The sequence below is a fragment of the Hemibagrus wyckioides genome, linkage group LG08 (assembly GCF_019097595.1).
Source record: "Hemibagrus wyckioides isolate EC202008001 linkage group LG08, SWU_Hwy_1.0, whole genome shotgun sequence".
In the NCBI taxonomy this organism is placed as follows: domain Eukaryota; kingdom Metazoa; phylum Chordata; class Actinopteri; order Siluriformes; family Bagridae; genus Hemibagrus; species Hemibagrus wyckioides.
Window position 1 is genome coordinate 22146484 of NC_080717.1, and position 23910 is coordinate 22170393.

The window sequence follows — 23910 nt, forward strand, 5'->3', positions numbered from 1 at the left end:
TTTGAACAACTGAAAGCAGCACAATGTGCTTAACCTTATCAATTACCACACAAAAAGGCTCAGCAGAACACACATGCATCTTCTACAAAACCAACAGCATTATATCTAACTTTAGTACAGTGAATATCAGGAGAGAGCGCGAACACAGTCCCCCACTACCAGAAATCATGCAGTCGAGATTCCCCCATTTGGGGAATTCGCAGGGGTCAGCACAACCAGAGTGCAATAGCTGAGCCTCGCCCTGGGTGAACCACCTTCTTGAGCATAGTATCTCCCATGCCAGGTACATATGAATTGTAGATCCTCGGCTAGCAACTGCACCAACAAACACACCCTTTACCATCATGGTGAGGAACCTAACTAATCATTACACAACATCTGGGACTAAAACACTGCAGTCTACACATGCTGCTAAAATAAAACTACATTTATTACATATAAAACGTGTGATCGACTATTTTCTAAGCAACTAAACAGTACAATACTACCCATGATGCACTGCTGCTGAGTAATGAGTTCCATAAAACCAGCTTTTGTAATCAAAACATCTGAAACAAAACTAAACAAACAAAAAAAAAAGTCAGTCCAGAAAGAGTGCAGTTTTACAAGGCTAGCAGTAAGAGACTGCAAATTTATTGAATTTTAAGGTTGTTTTAAAAAGGAGATTGTTTTAAAACCTTGCTTCCATTAGCCCCGCCCCCACGGCTTACACCCCCATGGCTTGCAGCTCAGAGACAATGTTTCTCCAGGACCCTGGTGCTACATAAGAGAACGTAATCGTTTTTGCAAAACGATTTTCAGTTACCAATCTCATCATGTTGGCTTGAAAAAGCCGTTCAGTTTTGCTTTATCAGATTATTACTATTATAAACAAAACAGGTGGGACATTGGACACTACTTTATTTGTTTGCTCTTGCTACAGTTGATGTGAAAGTGCATGCCTCAACAATCAGAGACTACACAAGTTTAACTTTCATGGGTGGTGTGCAAGGAGGAAACCTTTGCTCTCTAAGAAAAACAAGGCCAGACTTCTTTAGAGAGAGGAGTCTAAAATTTAATAATTTGCACACCATAACAGGGCATGTTTGGTGTAAACCAAATACAGCATTTCAGCAAAAGAACTGTGAAGCATGGAGGTGGAAGTGTTATGGTTTGGGGATGCTTTGCTGTAGCCAGACCTGGTCAGCTCACCATCATAAGATCCGTTAAGAATTATACCATGTATCAGAGGGTGCTTGAGGAACATGCGAGACCAAAGCTGAAGCAAAACCTGGACCCTGCAACATGACAACCCAAGGACTGGCTGAAAACTAGGAAATGGAGAGAATGCATTGTAATTCTAACTTCCCAAATATTCAATATCTAACTTTAAAATAAAAAAATATATTTTTCTATAGCAAAACAATTTAAATCAATCTTCAATGTACATGACAACAAAAGTAGAGTAGAAAGCTATTACTTGAGTGACATTTGAAGTGTCCAAACCATGCCATTTATTTTTAATTTTGTCAGTTTATAGTTTCTATACGGAGTCCCCACAAAGTAGGTTGTAGTGTGTCTGATAGTCTTGGTATGAGTGAAGGGATATTTGTAGTTTCAATAGTGTCCACACAAATCACTTAAACTTGAACTGTGTTAAAGGTCCCCTGAAAGTATGGTTTGGCCATGATGTGTTAAAGCTATTTACTAACATATTTAAGAATTAACTACAAAACAATTCATATATTTGTATTTGTGTATAAATGCATCTCAATTATTACAGAGTTTTTCCAATATATGCTATATCTAACCCCAAATTAATAAAGTTTATTCCTATAGTGAAACGAACATTTTTCTTGCAATGGACAGCCTATTTGTTTTGTATTACATATTTCTCTTTCGGGTTGCACTAAATTTTCCAATATCTTGTTTCAGCAGTCTACAGCAGAAGACTGTGATGAACAAGATAAATACATACCAAGGTTAAGGAGGGCCAAAAGTGTCTTTGTACATTTTTCATGTTGAATTGGTACACAGCATATAAGTTAATATACTTGCATCAATTTATATGATTAAATATAGTTGAATATATTATAATTAAATCATGTGTTGTAGTTCATAACAGCTTGTATCAGAATCTTCCACAGCATAGGATGTGTCAGTAATGATTAGGACATTATAAAGCTACACTTCTTTTCAAAATTATAGTACCCGAGAAAGGTGCAAATATTTAGGAATTAATAGAGGAGCAGATGTTGGTAGTACAACACTATGCAGGTTCAACTGATATTGACTTTTCGTTCTCATTGAAAATGTAGCACTAATTCTTTGTAATTAACTAAATTGAGTTATTCATTTTTAGATGAAAGACTTAATTTTTTGATGCTTCAGATGAGCTCTTTGATTCTACTCCAGACAGTGGAGAGGAATATGTCCCAGACTCCAAAGATGACAGTGATGAAAGTAGTTCAGAGAGTAGCATGATCATTAAACCTTTAATGACTGGGAGACCTCAGTCAGTCCGGATCGGGAGTAGTATCTCCAGCACCACCACACTGAGCACTGGAGCACCTCAGGGCTGTGTGCTCAGTCCATTGCTGTTCACTCTGCTGACTCACGACTGTGTAGCAATGCACAGCTCCAACCACATCGTCAAGTTCGCTGATGACACGACCGTGGTGGGTCTCATCATCAAATTCCTTGGTGTCCATCTGGCGGAGAACTTCACCTGGTCACTCAACACCAGCTCCATCACCAAGAAAGCCCAGCAGCGCCTCTACTTCCTGAGGAGGCTGAGTAAAGCCCATCTCCCTCCCCCCATCCTGTCTGTGTTCTACAGAGGGACCATCGAGAGCGTCCTGAGCAGCTGCATCACTGCCTGGTTTGGGAACTGCACCGTCTCAGATCGCAAGACCCTTCAGCGGATAGTGAGGACAGCTGAGAAGATCATCGGAGTCTCTCTCCCCTCTATCACAGACATTTACACCGCACGCTGCATCCGCAAAGCCATCAGCATTGTGGCTGACCCCACACACCCCTCACACACACTCTTCACCCTCCTGCCATCTGGAAAGAGGTACCGGAGCATTCGGGCCCTCACAACCAGACTGTGTAACAGTTTCTTTCCTCAAGCCATTAGGCTCCTCAACACCCGGGACTGAACTGTTCTACACTCTCACACACACTCTCACCCATTACTGAACTGTTCTACACTCTCTCACACACACACACTCTCACTCAGGACTGAGCTGTATACTAACTCTCTGTCTCTCACACACAGATACACACACTCTCTCTTGACTGTGTGGACACAAACACACACACACATAATTTATACTGTTCATTACTTACTGCACTACCTCTACCTGTCATCCGCTGCTATAGTTATACTTATGTTTATTCTATTTGCACTACCTCAACTGCTGCTGTGTATTTTTGCACAATATTTTTGCACAATACTTTTTTTTCTACATCATTTCACTTTATCTATTTTATTTCACTTACATTCCAGTACACGTTCTTTTATTTCCTTTCAGCGCTAAGTGTCCTGTGTTCTTTTGTGTTGTCTTTATTGTATTTATTGTCTTTTTTTGCACTGTCTTGTCTATGCTCTGTTTGCACCTAGCTGCACACTGTGCACTTTACGTGGCTAAGACAAACTTCTGTCCTAGCTCTGTGGTGTTGTTTGTTGTTTTGTATTGTACTAGTAGTTGTATGTTTATGTAGCACCAGAATATTTTAATTAGTTAATCATTTAATTAGTTAATAGTTATTAATTTTTTTTTATTTTGATTCAGTCAACTATAATAACTCTACTTCATAGTTGCATCTCATTGTATAAATTGTAAATACTTTTCATTTTTATGACTTTTTGTTCTTAAATAACGTTCAGTGATAATTTGCTATAACTGTAGTGCTGTGTAGTGAAATTGTGAACAAATTCTTCTGCATGTTGCAGCATCATGTTACAACATTAAGAAACTCAGCAGAACCTGCACAAGTTCAGCAAACACAGTATAATTGTATCTAACTTTAGTACAGCGAATATCAGGGGAGAGCGCGAACACAGTCCCCCACTACCAGAAATTATGCAGTCGAGATTCCCACATTTGGGGAATTCGCACGGGTCAACACAACCAGAGGGCAATGGGTGAGCCTCACCAGGTCCTGGAGAAACGTTGTTTCATTTCACTATGTACTGCGCCAGCTATATGTGGTTGAAATGACAATAAAAGCTTCTTGAATCTTGAATCTTGAAAGAGTTCAAAGCAGACTGGGGTTTCAAGATGTGATGTTCAGGATATTCTGAAGCACAAACAGCCTATGTTGAGGACTGTAGATGGTCGGCCAAGGAAAATTAATGCAGCAGATGAAATACTACAAGACATGCTCACTTCCGATTGACATCAGAAGATGTCCAGCAATGCCATCAGCAAAGAACATTTCTGCAAATGGAGTTGGAGATTTGGTCAGGATTAATGGTGTCCTCAATGCTGAGAAATACAGGCAGATACTTATCCATCATGCAATACCATCATGACCAAATGTATTCTGCAGCAGGACAAGCACCCCACACACATACAGCCAACGTCATTAAGAACTATCTTCAGAGTAGAGAAGAACAAGGAGTCCTGGAAGTGATGGTTTTGGCCCCCAGAGAGCCCTGATCAAGTCTGTCAGGGATTACATGAAAAGACAGAAGGATTTGAGACAGCCAACATCCACAGAAGATCTGTGTTTAGTTCTGCAATCTGTTTGGAACAACCTACCTGCAGAGTTCCTTCAAAAACCGTAGTCACACCAAATATTGTTTTGATTTGGATTTCTCTTCTGTTTATTTACTTTCAATTTTGTTAATTGATAAAAATAAACTATTAACAGTTTTATTTTTGAAAGCATTCTTACTCTACAGCATTTTCCCCACACCTGCCTAAAATTTTTGCACAGTACTGTATTTTGTTAATATGAGACACATGAAACTTTTTGCAGAGTAGATGGAGTTAAACAGTGATGAAGTAATGAGTGAGAAAGGTGAGAAATGTGAACAACATGAAGTTATGGATTATTTAAACAATAACGAGCATGACTGTTACATAATTATTTTTTTTATTATTATTGTAATAGAATACAAAAATATAGTATGCTTTAAAAAATATATTTAAACATGGTTAAAATCTTATATGGAGTTGCCACTAAAATGTTCCACAGACACTCGAGCAGATGTGAGGGTGCCACCAGTGGACACTGAAATTGTGCCCACTGTGAAGATGAAGAATTCTCTTCAAAGGTCTTCTAAAGGTAAGTGTGGTAATAAATCTGATTCTCTCAATATATCTGATGTATTTTTCTTACAGTTTACAGAGCTGAGGCTGGGTCTGTGGTTATAATCAGCAATATTATTTTTTAACCATGATATTGACCATGACCATGTTATTTGACCAAACAATAACCATGTTATTTTCAGTTAAAATTATAGTGGTTGGAATGATAACCTTCATAGGTTGATATACAGAATAGGCAGACAGATGATTAGGAGCACCATACTAGTCTTGTGTAGGACCCTGTATTGCACTTGGAACAGCGATAAGTGATCAGCAAGAAAATGTGGTTCACTACACAAATTCACCACCAGTAGCCTGACTATGTTGGCATTTTTGATAAATGCATTGGATTCAAATAGTATCGTCTTTTCAGTGAACATAAATTTCAGAATTGTGTAGTTTGCTGGCACTTTTTTTGATCCTGTCTTTTGGTAGAAATTTTCAACATGAGCACTGATTGCAGTTTTACCCTGCATGTATGTTTTTGCACAGTTTTTATTTTGCACTGTTCCTGTTGCAGTTTTACCCTGCATGTATGTTTTGGACAGTTTTTTAATATATATCCTACACTGTTTTTGTTTGCACCATTTTACCCTGAATGTCTGTTTTTACACTTTTTATTTATCTTGAACTGTTCCTGGGATTCTTGCAAGTGAATCTTGAGTTATTCTAAATTAACTACATACAAAGAAATATGTTTTTGTCCTCAAATTATTTTCTTGTAGCGCTTTCCTCAGTCACATATGTAAGTATGCAGCTCATTATGCGGGTCTTTGTCTTCTCTGGTGTGAATTACAGCATTATTCATGGTCATTCACACCTCCTCGCATATGGCCTTTCTAAACAAAAAGTGTCTTAGAAAATTTAAATGAATGTATTGTTTTCTGTGAATAAGTGAGCAGGATGATTGTCACATCATTTCGAAGTAAAAACTCCAGGCTACAAGATCCAGGTCACAAAAGTCTTGTACACAAATGTTATGAATGTGTTTTGTGGTCTCATTTCAGTGACCTTTTTTGCCGTTTTCAATAATCACGCATAACTGTTATTTTCTCCAATATACAAACTTGTACATACATGCTGCTCACATATTATTGTAGCCCAGTTTGTGCTGAATACAGTGTAATCAGACTTTAGCCATTTATATGTTTATAAGTAACTGAAAAATACACAAATGTCAGGACATGTCAGAACTTCTTCAGGGCCCCAAAATACCTGCAGACTCCTAAGGGTTAAATCAAGAATTTCAAGTGATCTTTATGTTCCCAGAATTAAATTATACATGCCAGATTTTTTTTTAATCTGTAGGACCTCAGGAAAGTGGTCCCCAGAACACACCAGCAGAACTTAGAAGTTTTAATTACAAGAATGTGTGTGCGCTCACCAATAAGTGATGTAAAGAAATAAAGTGACTTGATGCCGGTATACAAAAATTTGTTAGTTTTATGACAAAGCATATTGATTTCATGTTTTGTAAGTATATTTTGTGAATATTTTAATTAGTTAATCATTTAATTAGTTAATAGTTATTAATTTTTTTTTATTTTGATTCAGTCAACTATAATAACTCTACTTCATAGTTGCATCTCATTGTATAAATTGTAAATACTTTTCATTTTTATGACTTTTTGTTCTTAAATAACGTTCAGTGATAATTTGCTATAACTGTAGTGCTGTGTAGTAAAATTGTGAACAAATTCTTCTGCATGTTGCAGCATCATGTTATAACATTAAGAAACTCAGCAGAACCTGCACAAGTTCAGCAAACACAGTATAATTGTATCTAACTTTAGTACAGCGAATATCAGGGGAGAGCGCGAACACAGTCCCCCACTACCAGAAATTATGCAGTCGAGATTCCCACATTTGGGGAATTCGCACGGGTCAACACAACCAGAGGGCAATGGGTGAGCCTCACCCTGGGTGAACCATCTTCTTGATCATGGTATCTCTCCTGCCAGGTAAGTATGAATTGCAGCTCCCTCGGCTAGCGACTGCACCACCAAACACACCCTTTACCATCATGGTGAGGAACCTAACTCTAATCATTACACAAACACTGCAGTCTTCCCATGATGCACTGCTGCTGAGTATGTAATGAGATCCACAATGTTCAGGAAGCTGCTTTTGTAATCAAAACAAATAAGCTAAAAAACAAGGTAGTTCAGAAGAAAGAGTGCACTGATACAGCAGTAAGACAGCAAAAAAATATTGAATTTTAAGGTTGTTTTAAAGAGGTCGTTTTAAAGCCTTGTCTATAAGCCCCGCCCCCTCGGCTTGCAGGCCAGCCAAAACAAAATTACTTCTCTACAAGAAATCTTGCTTCCATTCATTGATCTATACCTGGTACTGTAAAAGTTTGTACTTTCTATTAACAAATTTGAAGATTTATCAAGTATCCAAAGACACACATTAAAGCCAAGATATGTCTTCCATGTTTATACAATAAAATTGTTAAAACTAGAAAAATAAAGTTGCACGTAGCACAACAATCCAACAATGTGGAGGTGAACAACTACAAATGTCTGCATGGAACCAACCCAAAAAGCACTGCCAAATATGATTCCAGGTACACAACTGCAGTCTGTATACTTTTAACAAAAAATGTGTGACCTTGGTGTTTTTCTAATACACTTTATAGTGATGTTCAGGGCAGAACTGCACAGTGGGGCCCTATCAGGTTTACCTGATAAGTGGCATTGCACAGTGGAACACAGACAGGAGCTCTGATGCAGTGTTTGGTGGCAAAGGATGGCTTCACAGGGTTTACTCTACACCACTGATCGACCACTTCAACACCCGCTGTCAGCAGCTGTTTGAAGAAACTGTAGAGGAGAATTTCCCGGCTGATGTACCTTCCACAGAGCTGCTCAGGGTGGAGTACCTCTTCAGCAAGAGCATGGGTGAATCTGGTCCATTCTCTCTCCAGCCCACCATTAATGACAGACTTGATCCTGGGGAGGAGGTGGTTCAGTCTGGCGACACTCTAATACAGATGAGGTTAATGAGGTGTACCACAGTGAAATGGAGACATGATATTCTAGATGTTGCCTCATCCCACATCACTCTCACCAGCCATGACACCTCTTCCTCACCCTGCAGCATTTGTGAGCAGCCCAGTATCTGCTAGAAAAAACAATACACTGGTTGCTATAAAATTAAAAGAAAAAAAAAAGGCAATGTATGCATTTGAACCTCCAGTATTCTGAATAGTATTTTTTCTAAATTATATTCTGAACAGCTGGAAATGTTTTGCTCCTTGCTGGTAAATATTGGTTTGATAGAGGACAAGCTGTCACTTACCTCTGAGCAGAGGCTCAAGGTCCCTGAAGCCTGGAATGCAGTGGAGGAACAGTGGAGGATAAGCAGACACAGAAGTTTTATTAGCTGTACAGGAGCCCAAAATGCATGCAACCCAAAACTGAAGGGGCGTAGAAAAAAAAACAAAGTTTGCCAAAAATATAGTTTAATAATTCCAAGATGTGTACACACCAAGTTAAAGAAAACAAAGTTCAAAAATTTAGATCAAGAAGAAAATCTAAAGGAGGCCAACAGAATCAAAGCTAAACTCAAACTGATAAACTCAGGAGAACTTAACTGAACAAATCCAACCTTTAAAACGAAACAAATGAGACATCATTCGAATGAGACATTTATAACGACGGACCAGTCCGTTTACAAACAAATGGAAGATATTGCCACCAAACACACAACTACCAACAAGGTCAGTTAAATAATTATAATAAAATTTAAACATATATTGAAAATACGAAAAACAATTAGAGAAAGAAAGAGAGAAAATGGCCGATGGCGAGTACTGTGATAGTCGATGGTGGGGCCATCACAAGTAGATTTAAAGTCTATTTCCCTTTCTCACAGCATGCAGCCAACGAGGTATTTGTTAATTTGTCGGTATTTTATGTCGGTAAACTGCCATTGCTTCTGTTGCTCACGCTTTCACTGTGTCAAGGTAACGGGTCATTTCAATCAACTATAATAACCTTAATACATAGTTGCATCTAACTTTATAAACTGTAAATAAATTTAATTAAATAACCTCTTTTCAATAGTAGCTTTTAAATTGTCTAAACTGTTGGGCTTGTGTTGGGTTCTTCATTTTTTGCACTTTATTAGATAAGTTATTCTGGAGGAACTTTTATCTGCAATTTATTTTTTTTACAACCAATTATGACTTTTCATTCTTAATCATTCTTAGTGATACTTCACTTGCTACACTGTAGTGCCCCGAGTGCTCCCCATACGCTTTCTTTCCCCAATAAATCTATTTTAATCAATATAAAATCAACACCTGGAGTACATTTCTTTTCCCATATATATTGACACAGATACCATATAAACTGTCAGTGAGGCCTGATAACCAGGTAGTTTTACAATATTTGTTTGTATTTCTTGTACAGATAGCAAACTGTATGGATAGCAAATAATGCGTGCGTTAAGGTACATGGCCAACAAATCCCATTCTGATCCTAATATGATGTGCCTGACTTACACAAAGGAGACATTAATACTAATAACGAGCTTTGACCATCCAACTGGTGTCAATCTGGTGTAATCTGTAAACAATAAACAAATCCTGTGGTGAAACGATTACACTTCTAAGAAAAGAAACTCAGCAGAATGCATACAACTTCAGCAAATACAACAGCATTTCATCCAACCTTAATACAGTGAATATCAGGGGAGAGCACAAACGCAGGTGTCGTTTCTACACTGTGGCAAAGTCTACATTGAGTGTAGACAGTTCTGCACTGTCATTGGTTAAGAGTCTACAGTCATCGTAGACAGTTCAGTGTCGTCACTGGTCGAAAATGTAATGCAAATCGGTGTAATGTTTTAAATGTTATGCCACCATTGCAAACTTCGAGATTTTGTTCAGATTGGTGGAATACATTAAGGTCAGGTTAATAAGTGTCATTTCTGCAAAACAATTTTCAGTTAAAAATCTCATTATGCTGGCTTGAAAAAACCATTCAGTTTTGCTTTATCAGCTTATTATTAAAAACAAACAGGTGGGACCTCACACACTACTTTATTTGTTTGCTTGTTACATTTATCACTTTACCATTCAACTGTCTGCTAAGCCAGGTTTCTTTAGGCACCACCATGCTGTGCATAATGAATTCCCAATATAGAATTACTTAGCGTTTTCAGGAAACAAACACTGTTTTTAAAGAGAGCTTCTTCCCAATTTTAGACTTTATAGTTCAGCTTCAACTGTTTGGTCTTGGCCCTGCTTTTTTATTTTCTGGGCACCATTTAATAAGAAAACAGTCAGCATTAAAGTTTATTCAGGGAAAGAAGGACAGGCATTCCTATGCCTCCACTAGAGTTGCTAAACCAGTCGACTGCCCTGGCCCATGCCAGGAAAATCTCCTTGTGGAAAAGGGAATCTCCATACCGAGACGTCAGCAGTGTCTGGGAAAGCTGGTCATGCCATTTGGACAATATGAAAATGCATCGTTCCACAGGCTTGTTTCAAATGATGCCGGATACATGAAATAGCAATCATGTTACATTTAATACTTTTATAGTCTATGCATATTTATGACATATTTAAAAAATACCTGTACATTTGTGCATAAACGTGGGTATGATCAGTGTTTAACATTGTAAATCCCGTTATTACAATTGCAGATATATTAATGTTAACTGTACCAAGTTGATGTCCTGTATGTGATTGCAGCATACTTCACAAGCACAGAGCTGAGGTGACAAATATAAAAATGCAGTTACAGCGAGCCAGTCGGTGAAAGACTACCTTTTACTGAGTATACACAGAGCTTCCCATAAGTCTCCATTCTCCTCGGGGACAACATGGATAGATGTATCTATGGTCATAAAGGTTTTGAGAATCAGTACCATCAGCACTTCACTATAAACAAGCCAGTGCTTTACCACTGAGCAGAGGGAGATCATTCAGAAAGCATACACCCCTATGAGTAGACGGTTACACACACCTCTCACCCACATCATAAACATGCAGATGAGGCTAAAATAGTACATTAACGACAAGAAGCCAGTAACTAACAAAGAGGAGAACAGCATACAGCAATAAAAAAAAAAGGAAGGCTCCAAACAAAGGAAGACGCAGTTGGAATTCCTTCGAAATAAGGGTGACTGGCACCATAATCTGAAGGTTTCGGAAGAAGGACATGGGGAAATAGTAACATGGAAACAGCCCTCTGAGAAGGCTTTAGTTCAGGACTACCTACCATGCCAACACTGCTATGCAATGTTCAAGAAGACTGAACTCTGGAGACATGAGAATCATGAGACATGAAAAACGATGAGATGATATGTACATATGGAGATGCATTATTTGCGAGAAAAGGCTGTGAACAATCTCAGCATAGATACATTGCCCAATAGATGAGAGAACTGGGGCGGTTTGTGTTGGCTGCCAAAAAATTGACATCAAGGTCAAAACAGAAAGATTTTAACTGGTAATTAAAGTAGCCAGGAGTGTGTCAAACTATAGTGAAAACACAATTGAATATGGAAAGCCTTCTACTACAGTCAAAATTGGATTTTCTCTTAAAGGGGCAACAGAAACGTGGATTGGCCATTGTTTGAGGACGTCCGATGTTTTGGCTGAAAAGAAAGCTAAAAAAATTCAAGGAATTGCTAGATAATTCCTGGTCCAGTGACGGCTAATGTTCATAGTACAACAGAACAATGAAGGTGGAGCAATGAAGGCTGTGTTCCATTCACAGAGAATACTGTTACTCTTCAGAACTACTTAAGGAAAGTTGTGGATGAGGCCAAGGCAGAGTTAAGTAAGAATGTGAGCATACGAAATGTTAAGCGAGAGCCTTCTCGCACAAATAATAAGTTTTAATAAGAAGCATGAAGGAGAAGCATCACGTGTAAGCTTAGAGACGTATCTTAAAGCAGATACAGGCCCTGTTAACAAGGACATATGAAACCCTATCACCAGTGGAAAAGCAGCTGAGCCACAGGCTGACACGAATAGTGACACGTGGAAAAAGAGGTATAAAAGTGGAAATTTGAGGAAATTTTCTGAAGAATGCAAGGCCAAAAATCCAGAGCTCCTTAGATCAACAAAACTGAGAAAGCATGTTGCTACCTTATGCCAACTTCTGGACCCTGACAATCAAGAACTTGAGCAAGTAGCTCGTTCTGTTTCATTCCTACTGACCGCCAGAGGCAGTATGAATACTTTGGATTATCACAGCACTAACCAGATAGGTCGAGAGAATATACCAAAGTCACGTGGTGACGTATGCCGAGCTCTGGACCATTATAACTCAGCACTCCGCCTCTTTCGCTTTCTCGCTTGGTTGAGATAGGTCGTTTATGGTTGAATTATATATTTGTGCTGTTAAGTGCAGCTTACTAGAGCAGCGAAATATCGTCCTCACAAGCTGTGTCAGCATACTTCTATGTCTTCAAAGGTTTTGGAACACTTCAGATGTACTTCTGGTGAGTTTAAATTTTAGTTGTCCATTATTTTTCGTTGGTAACACCGTGTCTCTCTCGGTGCAATCCGGTGACTGGCGTTAACCAGTTTTATCTGCGGCAGCCGGTGCTAGTCACCCGTCTAAGAAAAAGGCCACATCACGAAGTCATATACATTCGCGTGTGGAGGAAAATTCGCTTTCTAAGACGGTTTCCATGCTTTCTTCAGAAATGGCGGAACTGAAATGCCTGCTTCATTCACTTCAGCCTGCCCAATCTGCTCAAACCAGCATTTTTTCCCGAGACAGCCCTCAGCTGCGAATTCCTTTGCCATACCACAATGTAAGGATTTCGCGACTGAATTTTTTAACGCTCTCACAGGTTTTGGTCCGCCTAAGCGGCGCCTTAAAGGTTGCTCGAGTTCTTGCGACTATGACTGAAGCTGATTCCATTGGGATGGGTTGTGCTCCAGAACTAGAGCAGCCTGTTGCAGCCTTGGTGGTGTCCCCTGACGAGGCTTTACGAGGTAATGTGCAAAGTCCCAGTGCGCAATGTGGTCGCACAGATTCATTACTGAAAAAGGCAAACGAGTCTGTCGCCTACATAGCTCATACAGAACACACAATCTGTCAATTATTTCTTGCTGCCACCAGTACTCTGGAAACTGCAAATGGCTGTTTTGGTCAGGGGCCATGTAACCTGTGAGCTGGGTAACCTTACAGCCACACTTTTGGCAGCCTGCCACCAAGTGTGACTTGCCCAAGCACGACTACCTGAGGACTGTAAGAAAACCTTGAGAGCTTCCATTTGTTCTTGGACATCTTTTTGGACCTAATGTTTCAGAACTGTTGGAAAAGAGGGTAAAATTGTCTGAAGCCACTCGCCAACTGACCCAGGTATAGAGCAACTCTACTTTTAAGATGCCAGCAGTTCAGAATAGTCATCACTATGCCACAATACACACCCGTTTCCGCTAACATGCTGCATCTCAGTCACAGCTCCATCAAAGGCCTCGTGTTAATGACATAAGGGCTTCTCGGCCACCTCAACGACAGTTGCCAGGAGGACCCAGTCAGCGTCCCTCCACGGCCACTAAAAGCTGTATACATAAAGCCTGAGATATCCAGGCCGGTGGTCGATCGTTTTTCAATAGAACAGCTAAAGTACTGGAAGACCAACACAGCAGACCCCTGGGTCTTGTCAACTCAAACAGAGGATATACTTTACAGTTTCGATGCCGGCCTCCCAGATTTTCAGGAATTGTTCCAATGGTTGTCAGAGACACAGTTCATTCAATGGCTCTCTCTCTGGAAATTTGTTGTCTGATAGAGAAGGGAGCCACAGAAAAAGTTCATCCCCTCGTTCAGAAAGACCGGTTTTATTCAACACGTTTATTTGTTCCGAAAAAGGACGGTGGGTTCCGCCCAATTCTCTTTCTCCAATTCAATCGGCAGCAGACGATTGGTTTGGGAATGTCGACCTGAAAGATGCATATTTTCACGTTCCAACTGCTGTTCATCAAAGGAAGTTTCTGCGTTTCAGTTTCCAAAATCAAGCCTACCAGTTCAAGGTTCTACCTTTCGGCCTTTCCCTTGCTCTCTGCATCTTCATAAGGTGTCTCTGGATGAAAGGCATGCGTGTCCTGCCATATCTGGATGACTGGCTGCTTTGTGCACGCACAAGACAGCAGACCATGCAAGACTCCAAACTGCTTTTGAGGCACGTGCAGAAGTTCGGTTTCCTGTGAACGAGAAAAAGAGCTGTCTGATTCCAGCACAGACCACTACGTTCATAGGAATGACTCTGAACTCCCGTCTGACGTCTGCCTCCCTGTCTCAGGGATGTGTGACAAACATTCTGCAACTCTTGGCTGTGTGTGTTTGTTCCCCAGAATGAAGAAATAAAGTGACTTGATTCTGGTGTACACAAATTTGTTTGTGTTAAGACAAAGCATATTCATTTTATGTATTGTAAGTATATTTTGTGAATGTTAATTAGAATTAAAATTTGTTTTTGTTTTTTTTGATTCAGTCAACTATAATAACTTCTATATATATATAGTTCACAGTTGCATCTCATTGCATAAATTGTTAATACTTTTCATTATGACTTTTTGTTCTTAAATAACGTTCAGTGATAATTAGCTACAATTGTAGTGCACTTCTGAACAAATTCTTCTGCATGTGGCAGCGCCATATTACAACATTAAGAAACTCAGCAGAACCTACAAAATTTCAGCAAACACAGTAAAATTGTATCTAACTTTAGTACAGTGAACATCAGGGAAGAGCGCGAACGCAGTCCCCCACTACCAGAAATTATGCAGTCGAGATTCCCACATTTGGGGAATTCGCACGGGTCAGCACAACCGGAGTGCAATGGCTGAACCTCGCCCTGGGTGAACCACCTTCTTGATCATGGTATCTCCCCTGCCAGGTAAGTATGAATTGCAGAGCCCTCGGCTAGCGACTGCACCAACAAACACACCCTTTACCATCATGGCGAAGAACACAGAGCTAATCATTACACAAACATCTGAATCTAAAATGCTGCAGTCTATAAATGCTGCTAAAAATAAGGCTACATTTATTACATATAAAACAATGTGATGATTATTTTCTAAGCCACTAAACAGTACAATACTTCCCATGATGCATTGCTGCTGAATATGTAATGAGATCCACAGTGTTCAGGAAAATGCTTTTGTAACCAAAACACTTTACACTAAAAAGTAGTCAGTCCAGAAGAAAGGGCACAAAGCTATACTGCTACATATCACAAAGCTATATCAGCAGCAGGAAACAACTAAACTATTTTCAACAATTTTATTAAGGTTGTTTTACAGTTAGCCCCAACCCCCCCCTCCCTCCCTCGGTTTGCAGGATAGTTGGCGAGTTAGATCTAAGACAAAAACGACTTCTCTACAGGAAAACCTGCTTCAGTTCATTTTAGCACGTAAATGAAAGGACGGAACAGGAAAAGTGCTTTGAACTTGCAATTATAAGTGACTCTAAAATCACAATATTTAAACAAAAGCAAGCAAGAAGTTTGTGTCCGACCGGTAATGTGATCCGGACACAACATTCCCGATAGATAGTTCCGGATGGATAGTTCCGTATGCCGTAAATGATCCGTTTGTTGTACCCAGGCTTACAAATGGAATTTTAGATTAATAACTATAAATACTATAATTGATACTTTAGAATATTTTATCGACACATCAGGCTTCCTTTGAATTCACGAGAAACACCGCTTGATGATTAAGACAAAACATTTAGTAAACGCTACGTGTTTTACAGAAAATAATACGCATTTATTGTGCTTTTATAAGATCAAAAAGTCAGAGTCGGATGTTCATTACAGAGAGAAACCATGATCTAATGGTGTAAAAGCACATGTTAGTTTAAGAGCAGAGTAACTTCTACAGACACACTGACCCTACATAAACACCGTTATAAACCTCTTCTCTGTGGTGAACTGTGATTATAAGGGTATCACAAACAGCTCAGATACAGAGCTCCACAAATAAACCACACAGAGAACACCAATATACACCTGGTTTACATTATAACTAAACAAACAGAAATAATCTATCTTTAACAGTAGAGAGAGGGGTGCACCGTTCCCGGAGGTACTGCAATACCAGGCCGATGCGTGGATCGGACGGAGCAAGCCCCTTTTCCAGCTCCCAGCTCTAAAAATCCGTTTAATATAGAGCCCTCATATAGAGGGCGTATCAGATATTAAACTGATGAGAACAGATTTTTTTTTTTTTTTTTTTTATTAGAACCAGTTCAACACAACAATAAACGATACATCAAATCCAGCAAAACAAAACCAGTCCGTCCCTCTTAAATCCCTCCCACTTACCACACATCAATATAAAACCCAAAACAATCAGATCCACAGTCACATTTCTTGTCATAACACAAACCACCTTACACAAAAATTTAATTCACAAAGAAAATGATCACAAATACGTCAGGAGACCAAAATGTTCAAATCCAACAGAATACAGAAATTTAAACGATCCCACCCCCATCACCTCAGCGGTCTGGCCACCATGGGGCCCCCAGTACCGTGGTTCCCAAAAAACCTCCCCCCTCCAAAACTCCCACTCCTACCCTCACAAAGCCCTCCCCCCCTTGCTCCTCACCTTGCACCTTACGGAGCTTGGCCCTGAATAACCGGAATAGACGTGCCTGACTGACGCATCGGGACAGGCTCCGAATGCCCTCGCACCTCGCGCCCCAAAGAATGCACTTTGCCACCGAGACGGCCTGCCACAGAGGCCTTGCCATCCCTGGCCCCATGAGCCCCAATCCGCTGCCATACAGCACAAGATCGCGGCCTATCGCTGCCCCCTCTTCAGCGGGCAACCACTCCGACACGTGTCTCCAGAAGAGGGCCGCGATGGGACATGACCACAATGCATGGTCAATGGTCTCCTCGCCCCCGCACCCATTTGGACACAGGGGCGTCCGAGTTGAGCCGTGCCTATAGAGCCTCTCCCTCACAGGGAGGCGCCCCAGCGCCCCCAACCAGTGCAGATCCTTGCTGGCCCCATCTAGCCACTTCGGCTGAATCCTCGCCCAATCTACACCCGGCATGCGGGTCAATGCCTCGCTCATGTGTTCTGCGCAACAGTCCTTCCACTTCTTATACAGCCTACGGTGTTCCAGGACGAGACTGTCCACCAGGCACCACGGCTGGTCCCGGACGAACTCGACCGCCTTTTGGTAATGCCATGGGCGGTCGACCGACCACGGTGCCGTGCCTCTCCAGGGAATCACCGTTCGCAAAGTGAAACCCAGCCAAAACTTTGCAAACAGGGCCGATATATGTCCCTCCGACCCCCTGGTCAATCTCGCCGCAAAGGACATGAACAAGGCCATGGTCTTGAGGGGGGCACAAATCACACCTCTGCCCCCTTTCTCTCAATCCCTATACATTCGTACGCGGGCGACCTGCTCGTTCCTCCCTCCCCAAATGAACGTAAACACAAGGCGCTCTAGGCGCCATCCTGTCACAAAGGGGACAGGGAAGACATAGGCAAGATGGTTCAATCTTGCCAACAGGTCGGCATTGACCGCAAGCACCCTCCCCGAAAGAGAGAGATCCCTCCGGTTCCAGCTTTCAGCCCTCGCCTGTACTTTCCTGAGGGCAACGTCCCAGTTCTTCTGGGCGTTGTCCTCCCTCCAGAAGACGATGCCCAGAATCCTGAGCCCATCCTGGCACAGAGAGAAACCCCCCGGGACCTCAGACCTTCCAGCCCACGTTCCAGCATAAAGTACGGAGGACTTCCCGCGGTTAACCCGTGCACCAGTAGCATCTGAGAACGCCTCGATCACCCGCTCCAATGCGCGGAAGTCCTCATCTTGGCCGAGGAACAGCGTAGTGTCGTCGGCATACGCCGACACCTTGGCCCTAACCCCGTTCGCGCCCGGGATATGAAGTCCCTGAAATGGATCTCTTCTCAGCCTCTCCACCAGAGGCTCTAGGAACAGCACATAGAGCATCGGCGAGAGCGGGCACCCCTGCCTGACCCCCCCTTTCTGCTCGATCAACGCGGAAAGATGTCCGTTAATGGTGACACGGCTCACTGCCCCGGTATAAAGCAGTCGCACCATGGCAGTGAAAACCGGACCAAAGCCCATTCGCTCCAGGAGCGCAAACAGAAACGCGTTCGACACACGATCGAAGGCCTTCTCCTGGTCCAAATTCAGCAAAGCCAACGGTACCTGGCGTTGCGTCGCCCATGCCAAAGCATCTCTGACCAGCGCCAGGTTCATACCACACGTCCATCCGGGCACCCCACAAGTCTGGTCAGGGTGCACCACCGTGGCCATCACCCTTCTGAGGCGTAGGGCCAGTAACTTGGCAACGATCTTATAATCTGCCGTCAGCAACGTGATCGGCCGCCAGTTTGCCAAGTCCGCCCTGTCACCCTTCTTGTGTAGAAGGGCGATATGCCCGACTCTCGCTGACTGTGGAAGGAGCCCAGCCCCAAATGCCTCCCTGTAAACGGCCATCAGATCTGGGCCCACGAGGGGCCAAAAGGTCCGGTACCACTCCACAGGGAGACCGTCCCCTCCAGGAGCCACGCCTGTCTCCAGAGAGAGCATAGCGCTCTCCATCTCCTCTAGAGACACCTGCTCTTCCAACTCCACTATGCTTTCCCCAGGCAGTCTATCTACCACAGAGTCCAGAAACCCGGCTGCCAGTTCACCGCTCGATCCCCTTCGTTGGAAGAGGTCACAGTAAAAGGCACTAGCGCAGCCCAACATGTCCTCGGGCACGGTCAGTACCCGGGTACCATCACTTAAACCCTCTATATAAGACCCTCGCTGCCGGCTTCTGACACTATTAAAAAAGAAGCGTGTAGGGCGCTCGTCCAACTCAAGTGCCTGCCTACCCGCCTGAACAAAGTAGTTGCGGGCCTCCGCCTCAAAGTGAGCTCGTAGGGCTTCACTGGCATCCCTGAGCCGCCCGCAATCTCCATCTATCCAAGCCGAAGCAAGGACTCTTGACCACTGCCTGGCTCTTTCCACTCTCCGTCTTGCCATCTCCTGGCCCCACCAGCGGACCAGGGTGGCAACTCTCTTTTTCAGGTCCTCCCACCACTCACGCTGTGTGTCGTACAGCACCCGCATCCCTCGCCAACCTGTGTACAGATGGCGAAAAATCTCAACAAAGGCAGGGTCCTGCAAGATGGAACAGTTCAATCTCCAACAACCTCGTCCCCTTTGACAACCCTCAACTTCGATGCTGCCGAGCACCATGCAGTGGTCGGAGGCCCAAAAGGGCCTCAGGAAGCACGCGTGCACCTTCACCCCCTCTGGCAAAAACAGGAGGTCGAGCCTAGATGCATCACCCCGTGAGTTCCTCCAAGTCCAGCCCGGAGAATGCGGATCGACCACCCTGTAAACGTCAACCAGGCCTGCTCCTGACATCGTATGGGCCAGCTCCGCCCCCCCCCTCCGACTCTACATCCACATTGAAATCCCCCCCAACCAGCAATACTCTATTTGTGCAGAAAAGAGGCTCCAGCAGGCGGAAGAACCCCCGCCGTTGCCCTCCCCTACACGGTGCGTACACCCCTATAGCCCTGTACTTAGTCCCCCTCCACTTCCCATCCACACAGATAATCCTCCCTGGCACTACCGAAACTACATTTTCCACCTCCCACTCAAAAGATTTGAACAGCACCCCCACTCCATCTCCCCTCCCCTCACCCACACCCCAAACGGCTGGACCGAGATCCCACCCTTTCGTGAACTCAACCACCTCCCACTCCGAGCTTAAATGGACTTCCTGCAAAAATAACAGATCAAAAGAAACTGAACGCAAACTCAAAAACACGGCTGTCCTTTTGAGAGGCTGCTTGATGCCCCGCACATTAAGTGATGCTATTCTAATCATCAACAAAAATTTTAGAAGAATCCGAACCAGTCAACACAATCTCAAGGCACTTTCCCCAAAACCAAGCCTTCCCCAAAAAAACCTCCCTCCACCCACCCTCACCAGCCAAACCTTCACTCCCCTCCCTCCCTCCCTCCCTCCCCACCTCCCCAAAATCCACAGTCCTCCTCACACCCCAACTGTTGCTCATTCCATTTTCCACTACCCATCTTATTCAATGGTATTACTATCCCCCTCCACCCCTGCCAGCCCCTGTTCTGACCCGTCTTGCCACAACTTGTGTCCACCCCTCCTCCTCCCTTGTCCCTCCATCCCGCTGTAAACAATCCTCCCCCAATGTATGTACAGCCCGCGCTCCCTCCACCTCAATCTCCCTTGTACCTATAATGTCCCCTGCGGTCAGGAGGTCAAACTCCCGTCCTCTCTCCAGACGTGACCTCTTTGTTCTTCTCTCCTCCGTCGCCCCCTCCGCCTCTGTGGTAGCTCCAGACCCGGAGAGTCTGCCGCCCTCCCCCATATCCTGCTCTGGATCTGATCCCACATCCTCCATGCCGTCCGAGAACTCCATTGAGGCCCAATCCGGTCGCACCAGGGTCGAGGCCTCCGCTACCCCTTCTGTCGCCTCCGCCTAACTTCCAAACAGCCCGGCCTCCAGCCCCAGACCGGGCCACGAAGCCTGTTCTTCCCCCGACGGCGCTCCCACGGCTGGGGTTACCCGGCCGGCTGTCAGCTACTCTCCCGGGGTCAGGTCCGAAGAACCTCCTTGCCAGATGGCCCTGCTACCTCCTCGCTCACTGGCCCGCTTGATGCCGCAGGCTCTGCTGCCCCTTCGGTGAACACCGCTTCCTCCCCCTTTTCCCGGGCACTTAAGGAAAAAAATTCCTCAGCAAAAAGACTAGCATAAGTCCCCTTTCTCGATGGGCACTGGCGATACAGGTGCTCCTCGCTACCACACAGACTGCAGGCCTTTGGCGCACCACACTCGGCCGCGAGGTGGTCCTCCGAACCACAGATGCGGCACCTCCGTCCAGGGCAGACCTCCTTTGCGTGGCCAAGGGCCCCACACTTCCAGCAGTACAACGGCTGGCCAGGGTAGTGGAGGAAGCCCCGGTTGGGACCGATGGAAAAATTCCCCGGAGGGTGGACCAGACCACCCGGAGCAGCCGGGTCCGTCTTCAATCTGACGAGAAACCTGCGCTTCCCGTTCCAGACGCCGAAGCGCCCCCGCAGCTTCTCCCCTGCTGAGACAGAAGAGCATTACCGTGCCAAAAAAAGCTCTGCGGCCAAAAAAAGCTCATCCGCCACAAAGGGGTTATAAACGTGCACAGTGATGGGGACCTCATCCATGGCGAACAACGGGACCAGCCGAAGACCACGAAGCACCTCCTCTTCCCTGAGCCGCGAGCACCGGTCGAAAAAGGTAGAGCAGTCAGTGAAGGCAGCGAAAGTGATGTCCAGGAACCCCGAAGAGCAAAAATCCTGCAGGCAAAGAACCTTGGAGGGAGCCATTCCGCTAAAGTCCCTGAGCAGCCGGAGCAAAATCCAATCCCAGCAAAATCGCTTCTTCACGTCCTCCGCAGCATCTCTGCAGAGCACCACCCGAACAGAATGACGAAGCCGCACCACTCGAGCCGGCTGACGTTCAGCTCCTCTCTCCATGGCTACACTTGATCTTAGCCAAAAGGCCGAGAAGCGATACCGAGAACAGCCAACAACAAACGGTGCCATTCTACAGAACTGTAAACCCGAGGACGGAAAATATCGTTCTCGCTTAATATTCTATAATAAACCAGTAGAAATCATGCTGAACATATTCATACTAAAATTAGCGGAGAAAATAGTGATTTAAGCGGCATTTAACAATGAAACAAAAGGGAAACGATAAAGAACGCGCGCGCACACACACAGTCCTATCAGATGCGAGCACACACAATCCTCCACACTACAAACTCACAATTTAGTCAGAAAGTAAGTTTCCAAGACAAACATTTAAACTGGATTAAAATCCTTCGATTGCAGCAACCAACACATTACAAATAATATGTAGGGATTTTAAAAAGATGTTCAAATTTACATGAGTTTAACAATACTGCCTCTCAGCGGTCAAATTTGGTATTGCAGGGGAAAAAATGTATACCTACAACTTGACCCTTAAATTGCCTACAACTTTGTACAACATTTTTAAAAAGTATTTCTTTGCTAGAAGAAGATAAATTACTGGCAAACGTTTTAATACATGCAATATAAATATACAGTAAGAGATCAGAATCACCAAACGTACTAAATACAATTTTAAGCAGAAATACTGATTTATAGTTATTACCTAAAAACACGTTTTATCGTGGTACTGAGGAGGAATATTTTTTTCCAGATAAACTCTCTCAACTATTCTAAGACATGGACAACATTTTCATCAGTCCTAAATTGACTAAAACTGAAAAGAAGCTCGTCTTTATAACTGCGCCACTCATCCGCCATTTTCACTCAGCCCTTCAGAGAGGCCTAATTATATACAAAGCTCTGCTTACCTTAATATCATTTACTCTGGACACACAATATTTCCCAACAAAATGCATTCAAGTGACACTTTGTGTTTTTAAATAAATAAATAAAACCTTTTTGTTCTTGTTTATCTTACACACACTGTCACGGGTATCTAACGGACAGTCTTGAGCCAGCAATCCAAACTCATGTGACGGTATAAAATTTCCAAACAAACTAATTTTAAACGCGTTTCAAATCATGAAAACAATTATAACACATTAAAGAAGTGAGCTTTGATTACTCCAAGTACTTGTCCGGTTAGGTGAAATGTAGGAAAATGTAATCTTTTACCGAAAATTGCAATCACCTGCAGCTGCAAAATCAGCAGTCAGATCTGCAGCAGCGCCACCTAGAGGTCTGATTCAAAACAGCGGGGCACAAATAAAGCGTCATCACATGGCCATACTGTGTTATTATTGACGATATAAGATTGTTTTAAATCGTTATTACAAATTAATACACATAGTTACAACCCCTGACGGTCCTAGAATACCCCTGTCCCGAACACTTTAACGTTTTCCATTGCTGTAATTTACTCAGATAGTTGTTAACTAGCTGATTAAGTGAATCAGGTGAAGTGGGAGCAGAGAAAACACTAAACTGGGTATAGTTCTGGACCTGTGTTGGGATCCTAGAAGATAATGAATTTGTTCCTATAGTCTGTCTCTCTGTCTGTTCTCTGCAAATGAATGTGTTAAATAGTTTCCTGCAGCAAATATATCTTTTAAAACAATATACTGATAACATATCACGGTGTGCATGAAGAGACCGACACATCATGTACCTGCTAATGCTTGAGCTAATATTGCCAATAAAGCAATAACAATGCTAAACAATTAACTTATTTTTGCAATACTGTGTCAACTGTAGCATTTGTAACTAAATACACATCTTTTATTGCCAAAGACACACATTACTCACACTTACAAAATGTAAATTGAACCAGAATCACAGTTCATATTTCTCATAATTAGACAGTAAGTAACTGACAAATATTACAATAGAAAAAAGAAATCCATAAAGAGTCGGATCAGCATTAATTCCCAAAACAGGAATGAAACTACAGTGAAACGAACAGAATCAAAGAGCCTTTTCTAACGGCATGTGCAGCACAACAGAACATAACCTATCGCCTTTTACAAGCCTCAAAAGAAGCCATCATACAAGCCATGTACAAACACTTTCAATCACTTGAATATAACAG

At 43.0% G+C, this 23910-nt stretch overlaps 4 non-coding genes and 1 pseudogene across 4 annotated transcripts; all 5 read right to left on the reverse strand.

The window, feature by feature from the left end:
• Positions 1–127: 127 nt before the first annotated feature.
• LOC131358568 (U1 spliceosomal RNA) lies at positions 128–291 on the reverse strand. Its single transcript, XR_009205518.1, has one exon. It is a non-coding gene; the product is annotated as a U1 spliceosomal RNA (small nuclear RNA).
• A 3736-nt stretch (positions 292–4027) lies between these two features.
• LOC131358573 (U1 spliceosomal RNA) lies at positions 4028–4194 on the reverse strand. The gene has a single exon (XR_009205523.1). It is a non-coding gene; the product is annotated as a U1 spliceosomal RNA (small nuclear RNA).
• A 2911-nt stretch (positions 4195–7105) lies between these two features.
• LOC131358565 (U1 spliceosomal RNA) lies at positions 7106–7269 on the reverse strand. The gene has a single exon (XR_009205515.1). It is a non-coding gene; the product is annotated as a U1 spliceosomal RNA (small nuclear RNA).
• Positions 7270–15020: 7751 nt separating this feature from the next.
• Positions 15021–15184, reverse strand: LOC131358543 (U1 spliceosomal RNA). The gene has a single exon (XR_009205494.1). It is a non-coding gene; the product is annotated as a U1 spliceosomal RNA (small nuclear RNA).
• Positions 15185–16349: 1165 nt separating this feature from the next.
• Positions 16350–16554, reverse strand: LOC131358729 (U2 spliceosomal RNA; annotated as a pseudogene).
• Positions 16555–23910: the final 7356 nt, after the last annotated feature.